Source organism: Rhinopithecus bieti, unplaced genomic scaffold, assembly GCF_001698545.2.
Source record: "Rhinopithecus bieti isolate Rb0 unplaced genomic scaffold, ASM169854v2 scaffold_58852, whole genome shotgun sequence".
NCBI lineage: Eukaryota > Metazoa > Chordata > Mammalia > Primates > Cercopithecidae > Rhinopithecus > Rhinopithecus bieti.
Window position 1 is genome coordinate 258,860 of NW_016822715.1, and position 9,288 is coordinate 268,147.

A 9,288-nucleotide genomic window follows, 5' to 3' on the forward strand; every position below is an offset into this window, starting at 1 on the left:
TGGAAAGTACAGGGTGACTAAGAAGTAGCCCTTAGGGAAAAACCTGATGGGAAATTTTATTTAAAAACACAATTTACATAGCCACACTTTGGGCTTTCCTTCCAGTCCTTCTGTGGTTCCCAATGGCCCATGGGTGTTCAGGTCTTAAAGCTGGGGAGCGCCGCGAGCAGTGGAGGGTGTTCGCGAAGGTTCTACCGGCTTGAGGGAAGGGTTGTGGGAATGGGGACCCGAGACCTGGAGGCCAGCATATAAGAGCTCTCCACTGGGGTTGCTGGGGAGAGGAGAATCAGAAGGGACTGAGCACACAAGGCTCGACTCTCCGCCAGAGCTCAACAAGGGGCAGCTGCTGCGGTAGTCCGTGGGCGGGCCTAGGTTAAGTGCATTCCTTTTACTCAAAAGCCCTTCTCTGGAAAGAAGGCTCAGAAGGCACACTTGGGGCAGAGGGGAACCCCCGCCTTCCCCTTTTACAGAACTTCCTCATCCTGCAGATCAGTCCAGCCAGGAAGTCAGAGGCTGGGTGGAGAGAGCTGGGTGTCTGGGGAGTACCATGGGTTTTGTCCCCATCGCTGGCAGCAGTCATCAGGTGAGGTATTTTCAGCCCATCACAAACTTCTTTCTGCCTATTTATGATCCATTCAGCATCTGACAGTTGTCTAAGGCAGACAGCAGAAACGTGTTTACTGGCCCCCCTCCCTCGGGACTTTTTCTTAAAGGGCATGCCTTACTCTCATTTCCTTTTTCTACTAATCCTCTCTCCTTCCCCGAATTCTCCCATCACTAATTCTCTCCCTCCTTGTAGAACCACCTTCTGCCCCCGCATCCCACTCCCCACAGACCCTCAGAGAGAAACTGTGTAGAACTCCAGAGAGGCAAGCAAGGCCCACTGTGAGAAATGGTATTCAGTGGCCAGGCACTGCGGCTCATGCCTGAAATCTCAGCACTTTGGGAGGCTGAGGTGGGAGGATCAGTTGAACTCAGGAGTTAGAAACCAGCCTGGGCAACATAGTGAGATGCTCCCCCTCTGCAACTCCAGAAAAAAAACGAAACCGTATTCTACTGTGTAAACTTCTTGAGAATGGTCTTTTTTTATGCACCACTTACCAGCTGCTTAGTAAATGTTTAATAGTGAATTAAAACTTCCCTCTCTCCACACCTGTTCCCCATGAGTCCCTGCCTTGGGATGGGCAGGTGAGAGAACTAATAAAACATTCTAGAGCTTTCACCCCTGGCCCCCAAACTCTGACCAGCTTCTCAAATGTCTAGGTTCACAATGTTCTGCCACGCTCCGTCGGGACACTCTCTGAGAGAAATTAAACGACGAAGCCCTGGCCGTGATGCAAATTGCAATCAGACAGGAAGGTTTGAGGGTCAGAAGAAAGGCAGGGGGCCCTGGCTAGCTTTGTCTTTGTGCAAGGTTACCAAATGCTTGCCTTGGCAGTGAGAATGCGTAACCACAATGTTTTCTAATGATTTTGGGTTTTTCTCTTTTTATAGTCTCAGCAGAGAAAACGTGAAGGTGACAACTAGTGGTTTCAGAAAGGCAAGAAGTTCTTCCTCTGCATTCACCTTTCTTTTAACCCTTTTCACTGAAAGCGAAGATCAACATACGGGTAAGCTCATTTCATACTTTCAAGGAAGAACCCAAGTCAGGACTCAGAGCCACTGAGTTTCCACTCCCACTCCCATGCCAGACACATGCTGCGAAATACTGTCTTTTTTTTTTATGGTAAGGTAGCCTGAAAATGCTTCCTCAGGAATGGCCTTCATCAGAAATCTCTTCATACTCAGTATGAGGACATGACGAAGTATATGCTATGTGTGAAAATATACCTTGGTGTTTCAGCTCTGCGGGTTAAGAAGGGGTTCCTGTGACGGCAAGCTTTTAGGTTATTGAGCAGCAGATTGGATACTTCTATTTTTCAACAACATAGGTTTCCATGTAATATGAAAAACAGCTGTTGCAAATTTCTAGAAATGCTGAATCCAGTCTACTAAATGCCTAGCTGCACCTGCAAAAAAGTAAGGGAACACTGAAGGGTCAAAAATGGAGGAAGAACTATGACCAACCTGAGCTGCCCCTGGGGCTGCTGGGGGTAAGGTTGGGGAGGACAGTTGGCCAGGCTGGGAATCTGGTTTTGGAATATGAATTCACTTTAGAATTTATTAAATCAAGGAGCTTAGGCTTTCATGACCAGCAGGCACACAAGAAGGGGCTTGGGTCCCAGAAGAGTAGGGAGTTGGAACTGAGACCCTGGTGTAAGGATGAACTGAAAACCATTGCCTGCTTACACAGGGAGATGACAGGGAAGCTTGCTTGAGAAAAAGAAAAAAAGCTCCCCTTAAAATTAATGTATAATAATTAATGTGCCCTCACATGGATATGATATTAAAATGTATATTACTAGAGTGGTCTAAGACATGTCCCACCAAGAAATTAATACGAAGTGCTGCCACATGCTGATAATATCTTTGGGAACCTGGTTGAAACAAAAATAAAACCTTTCTGGGAGGCCATACACCCATCCTAGGCCTCCTAGCATACCCTCACATGAAGTCCCAATTAAAGATTAACTTATAATTAAAAACTACCATACAGTCCTGGCATGGTGGCTCATACCTGTAATCCCAGCAGTTTGGGAGGCTGAGGTGGGCGAATCACCTGAGGTCAGGAGTTCGAGACCAGCCTGGCCAACATGGTAAAATCCCATCTCTATTAAAAATACAAAACTTAGCCGGGCGTGGTGGCTCCCAGCTACTTGGGAGGCTGAGACAGGAGAATCACTTGAATCCGGGAGGCAGAGGTTGCAGTGAGCCAAGATTGTGCTGCCACACTCCAGTCTTTGGGACAAAACCAAACCAAAACAAAACAAAACAAAAAACAAAAAAACCCCAACTACCATACACATGAAAAAAAAAATCCCCAAAACCAATAGTTAGTGAACAAAACAAAAAGCAATATGAAACCGCCAACAACTTCAGATAAAATATGATTATCAGGTAGATTAAAAATAAGCATGTTTAAAATGAGAAGTCATAAAAGAAGCAGAATAATAATAAAGAACATAACAGAATAAGACATCACCAAAAAGATTAGACTGAGCTAAATAAGAAATCAAATATAACTCAGAAATTTAAAAATCATTTAAAGCTTACTATGTTAAGTCAAAGATTATATATTACCAAATAAATAACTAATGAATGGAAAGAAAGATCTGAGGAATCTTCAGAAGCCAGTGCAGAGAGATGAAGAGACAGAACATGCAGAGGAAGGGCTTACTGACAACGAGTGTGGACTGTGAAGGACCAACCACACCTATTAGATGTTCAAGACATGATAAATGAGGACTAGTGAAAGTTATGAACCACAGCAAGTTAAATAACATGAAATCCTCTACCGGACACAACACAGTATAACTAAAAGAAGACCAGCCAGGTGTGGTGGCTCACCCCTGTAATCCTAGCACTTTGGGAGGCCGAGGTGGGTGGATCGCCTGAGGTCAGGAGTTCGAGAACAGCCTGGCCAACATGGCGAAACCCCATCTCTACTAAAAACACACACAAAAATTAGCCGGGCGTGGTGGCATGTGCTTGTAGTCCCAGCTACTCAGGAGGCTGAGGCACCAGAATTGCTTGAACCTGGGAGGCAGAGGTTGTAGTGAGCCGAGATCACACCACTGCACTCCAGCCTGGGCAACAGAGCAAGACTCCATCTCAAAAAAAAAAAAAAGACCAAGTAGAAACACCAAGATCTTAGAAGCTCTCAAAGACAAAAACATTGCCTACAAAGGAATGAGTTATCAGGTTGTCTGGAACTTTGCAATAGCAACGATAGAAGCCAGAAGACCAATGGAATAATATATTCGAGTGCTGAGAAGAAATAACTGTCAACTTACAACTACACTATGATTCAAGGATATGGCAAAATAAACATTTTCAGACAAAAACAGAGAGCATTTTCCACTTGAAGACCTTAGCTAAAAGAATGAAGAATACACTTCCGAAGGAATGGACCCAAGAAAGAAGCAGTGAGATGTACAATATGAGATAAATTTCAACAAATATCTAAGGTAAAAAAAAGACTGCTTAGGGAGTATAAAAACAAAGTGGAATGAGGGTACTGGTCATAATAGTAGATGAGATGGGCAGAGTGTGGGCATTTGGGCATTTTAGGGTAAAGGGTGGCAATGTTAATTAACTCTAGCATTTATTAAATCGAGTATGCTTCTTAAAAATTATAAAAAGGTAATCACATAAGAAGAGAAATAGTATTCGTGACTTCCAAACCCGTAGAGAGAACACAATAGAATACATATTTTATTTTATTTTATTTTTTGAGACCGAGTCTGGCTCTGTCGCCCAGGCTGGAGTGCAGTGGCACAGTCTTGGCTGACTGCACCCTCCTGGGTTCAAGTGATTCTTGTGCCTCAGCCTCCTGAGTAGCTGGGATTACAGACACGTGCCGCCACACCCAGCTAATTTTATTTATTTATAGTAGAGATGGTGTTTTACTATGTTGTTCAGTTTGGTCTCAAACTCCTGACCTCATGTGACCCGCCTGCCTCGGTCTCCCAAAGTGCTGGGATTACAGGCATGAGCCAACATGCCTGGGCTAAAATATATATTTTTTAATTTTTTTATTTTTTTTAGATGGAGTCTCACTCTGTCGCCCAGGCTGGAGTGCAGTGGCATGATTTTGGCTCACTGCAAGCTCCGCCTCCTGGGTTCACGCCATTCTCCTGTCTCAGCCTCCTGAGTAGCTGGGACTACAGGCACCCGCCACCATGCTCAGCTAATTTTTTGTATTTTTAGTAGAGACGGGGTTTCACCAAGTTAGCCAGGATGGTCTCAATCTCCTGACCTTGTGATCCGCCTGCCTCAGTCTCCCAAAGTGCTGGGATTACAGGTGTGAGCCACTGCGCCCCGCCGTAAAATATTTTTTTTAATGGTCAATAAAAAGATGCAAGAAAGGAAGAGGCAGAGAAAAATCAGGTTAAGCATAAAGTGTAAAGCAAAATGACCAAAATAAATCCTAATACAGCAGAATTCACAAAGTAAGTAAAATTCAACCCTCAATTAGCAAGATAGATTGTCAGTCATACTGGATAGAAGAAAATCTAACAATATACTTTAAAAAGGACACACTAGAATGTAAAGACAAAGAAATGTTGAATGTAAAAGTATGGAAAATGCCAGCAAAAAATTAATCCAGAGAAAGGAAGCGGCAGAGGATGGTAATATTGAGAGTAAACAAGCCGGGCATGGTGGTTCACGCCTGTAATCTCAGCACTTTGGGAGGCTGAGGTGGGCAGATCACAAGGTTAGGAGTTTGAGAGCAACCTGACCAACATGGTGAATCTCTACTAAAAATACAAAAATTAGCCAGGCATGGTGATGGGTGCCTGTAATCCCAGTTACTTGGGAGGCTGAGGCCGATAATTGCTTGAACCTGAGAGGTGGAGGTTGCAGTAAGCCAAGATTGTGCCACTGCACTCCTGCTTGGGTGACAGAGCGAGACTCCGTCTCAAAAAAAAAAAAAAAAAAAAGGTAGACAAAGTTGTATTTCAAGCAAAAGGAATATTAGAAAAAAAAAAGTCAAATAAATGAAGAGAAAAGGAACAATTCACTGGAAAACATAACTTGCAGACACTAAAACATAGCATCAAATTATACCAAGCCAAAAAATGGTAAAATTTCAGAAATAAATGGACAATTCTGTAGTCACAGGAGATAATTTAACACATCTCTTTCAGTAATTGGTAGTTGATGATTACAGAAAGGATATAGAAGATCTGAGCAACACCATAACAAACTTGATCAAAAAGACCTTTCTTTCCAAGTACCTGCTACTCTTACCAAAAGATCACTTGTGAGGCTACAAAGCAATCCTTGATATGCAACAAAGAATCATACAGACTGTTCTTGAGCAACGTCAACTGTTAGACACCAGTAGCAAAATAAAAACCAAACCATATATCAGGAAATTTTTTTAAAAAACCCTCTAAGTAATTCATAATTCAACAAGTGACTTGATGGAAAGTCTAAGAACACATTGTTAACATTAATAAGAAATGAAGTTTCTACTCACTGGCTATGGACCCCTAGAAAATATAGTTTAAAAGATATATATATGAAAGTAGCAACCCAAAATGTGAAGGTATCCAGGAAGAAATCAAAAGATGTGAAAAACCTAGGTACTATATCATAATGTATAATATATATATAAAATTTAAAACATCCTTGAAGACCTAAATAAATGGAAAGATACACAATATGAGCGCATGGGGAATTTGTAGAACTGACTTCTAAAGATGTTGATTTTAGGCAACTTATAAACTGCAAATTATTATTCCTTACTAAAATTCAAATGAGCTTTTTTTTTGGAGGTTCATAAATTTATGTAATTTATATAAGGTAGAAGCAAAGAACCAAGAATGCCAGAACAGTTTTTTTTTTTTTTTTGATACACGGTCTTGCTCTGTCACCCAGTCTGGAATGCAGTGGCACAGTCTCGGCTTACTGCAGCATGGACCTCCTGGGCTCAAGTGATCCTCCTGCCTCAGCCTCCCGAATAGCTGGGACCACAGGCCCAAGCCACCATGCCTGGCTATGTTTTGTATTTGTTATTTTTTTGAATTTTTAGTAAAGACCGGGTTTCACCATGTTGCCCAGGCCAGTCTTGAACTCCTAATCTCAAGTGATCCACCCACCTGGGCCTCCCAAAGTGCTGAGATTACGGGCGTGAGCCACTGCACCTGGCCACCAGAACAATTTTGAAGATGAAGTTCAACATGTGAGGACTCACTCACTCCCACCACAGCAAGACTTAAATTGTAGTAATAAGAAAGTGTGATATTAGCACAAAGAGAGGCAGAATAGAGTCTAGAAACAGGCCCACTCGTACATAGAAATTTGTATAAAGCACAGATGTCATTTTAAATCAGTAGGGAAAGAAGGACTTTTAGCAAGCAACATTGGAAAAAATGGTTATCCATATGGAAAAAATAAGATCACTACATTAAACCATATTTAAATGGATTATAGACCAACATATGAAAAAGCATGACTTTAAAAATTTTGGAAGAAAATGAAGGATAATATTTTATGATCTCAGGTCAGGAAAAGATTTCTTAAACACAATGCCAGAAGCACAAATCGTAAACAAAAGATCAATAAATTTAACCACATTAAAATATTTTTTAAAACCCTTTGGTAGATTAAAGATATCATAAACAAAATGGAAAATACAAATCTTAAACTTGGAGAAGAGATTTGGCATGGATATAACCAAGAAAGGATTTGGCCCAGATTTTATAAACAGCGCTCATGGAAAAGGCCAAAGGATATGAATGACAATCCTCAGAAAAGGTTATCCAATGTTCTTGAAACATATGTTATCATTGTAACATAAATTAAGCAAAAAGGATCTAATATTTCACACTCATTAGATAGGCAGAAATTTAAAAAATCTGGCTGGACATGTTGGCTCACACCTATTATCCCAGTACCTTGGGAGGCCAAAGTGGGAGGATTGTTTGAGCCCAGGAATTTGAGACCAACCTGGGCAACATAGTGAGACCTTTAAAAAAAAAAATCTGATCATGATAAAACCCGCTGAGGGGAGTGTAAATGGGCATGTGCATTTTGGATAATAAGATGGCAATATTTAACAGTGCAGTGTAATTACTGAGCTAGAGTGTTGGAAGACTTTCAGCTCCCCTGCAACATTGTAATCAAGAAAAACTGGAAAGAGGCATAAATGCCTAGGTATGAGATCTGGCAGAGGACACATAGAGGGTCTCAAAAGACTATCCTGGCTAACACGGTGAAACCCCGTCTCTACTAAAAATACACACACAAAAAATTAGCCGGGCGTGGTGGTGGGCGCCTGTAGTCCCAGCTACTCGGGAGACTGAGGCAGGAGAATGGCATGAACCTGGGAGGCGGAACTTGAAGTGAGCTGAGATCTGGCCACTGCACTCCAGCCTGGGCAACAGAGCAAGACTCCGTCTCAAAAAAAAAAAAAAAAAAAAAGAGGGTCTCGAAAATGTTAGTACTGTTTTATTTCTCAAGTATAAATTGTATACAGACGTGTTCAATTCTATATTTTCTACACTTATTTTGTATGCTTAACATTTTCATAATTAAAAAATTAGTTTGGTGAGGCTGCTGGGGAAAAGGTACACAAGCTGGTAGGACTGTACATTTGTACAACCACTTCCAAGAGCAGATTAAAACTGGTGGCATAGTGATGCCACTCTTTTTAACCTCTTGGATGGACAAAGATAGAAACGTTGGACAACAGTGTGTGTTGGCAAGAGTGCTGGGAAACAGGCACTCTCATTGCAGATGGGAATATAGATTGAAGACACCTCCTTGCAGGTAATTTTTTGGCAATATTTAACAAAATTGGAAACTCCCCTTCACCTAGCACAATTTCCTTGAGGTATTTATTCTAAGAAAATAAGCAATTTTAGAGCAAAGATTTATCTACACTGAAGTTTCACATAGCAATCACAGCATTGTTTCTAATATTAGTAATACAAAAAGAAACAACCTGTATGTCTAACACTAATCGATTCTAATTTATGGTGCAACTGAACAATGGACCCAAATGATGCTGTTGGAAGTTTTTAATGATGTGGAACTCCTTGCAAATTATTAAGCTAAAAGAAAGTAGTTTACAAGATAGCAGGAAGAATAAACCATTAAAAATACCAATCTGTGCACTGACTTAAATGTTATAAATATTTTTATGTTATGTTATGTTATAAACATTTCATAACATAAAAAAATGTTAACTGAAGTTACTTCCTGGATGGATTACAGGTAATTTCATTGTCTTCTAGAATTTTCTTTTCCAAAAATGTTGTGTATGTGTGTGTGTAATTATTACTTTAACAGGAGACACCCCCTTTTGGTGATACAAACAGGTAGGACAGTACTGACCAACAACCTCCCAGGGAAGGCAGGGAGCCACGTACTACAGACTTGTATGTTCCTATGGAAATCTAACGTGCCTTTGATTATCACAGATTCTGGAGAAGAGTGAGGACTTGGGTTCACCAGTGACGTTCCCAAGGACAGGCTGGGGCTTTTGAGGAAGTTGCCCACCCTCTCGGAATCTGGTTTGGCCTCTGTAAAATGGGGAGATCCCGCTCCAATGGCCAAGTTCCCGGCTTCCTTTTGCGGGTCAACGGCAGCGTCACGCGCGCGAGCGCGGTCTGCGAAGCCCCCAGCGCTGGGCGTCACGCGGGGATTGCTGTCGCCGCTGCCAGCCGCGGCAGCGAC

General features: G+C 41.7%; 1 protein-coding gene across 1 annotated transcript in view; it reads left to right on the forward strand.

Annotated features, from left to right (window-relative positions):
- Positions 1-453: 453 nt before the first annotated feature.
- Positions 454-9,288, forward strand: part of CD83 (CD83 molecule) — a 34,863-nt gene continuing 26,028 nt past the window's right edge. Inside the window, exons 1-2 of the mRNA XM_017861006.1 lie at positions 454-583; positions 1,495-1,610. The gene's annotated coding sequence lies outside the window, so the exon portion shown is untranslated. The remainder of the gene's footprint in view (positions 584-1,494; positions 1,611-9,288) is intronic.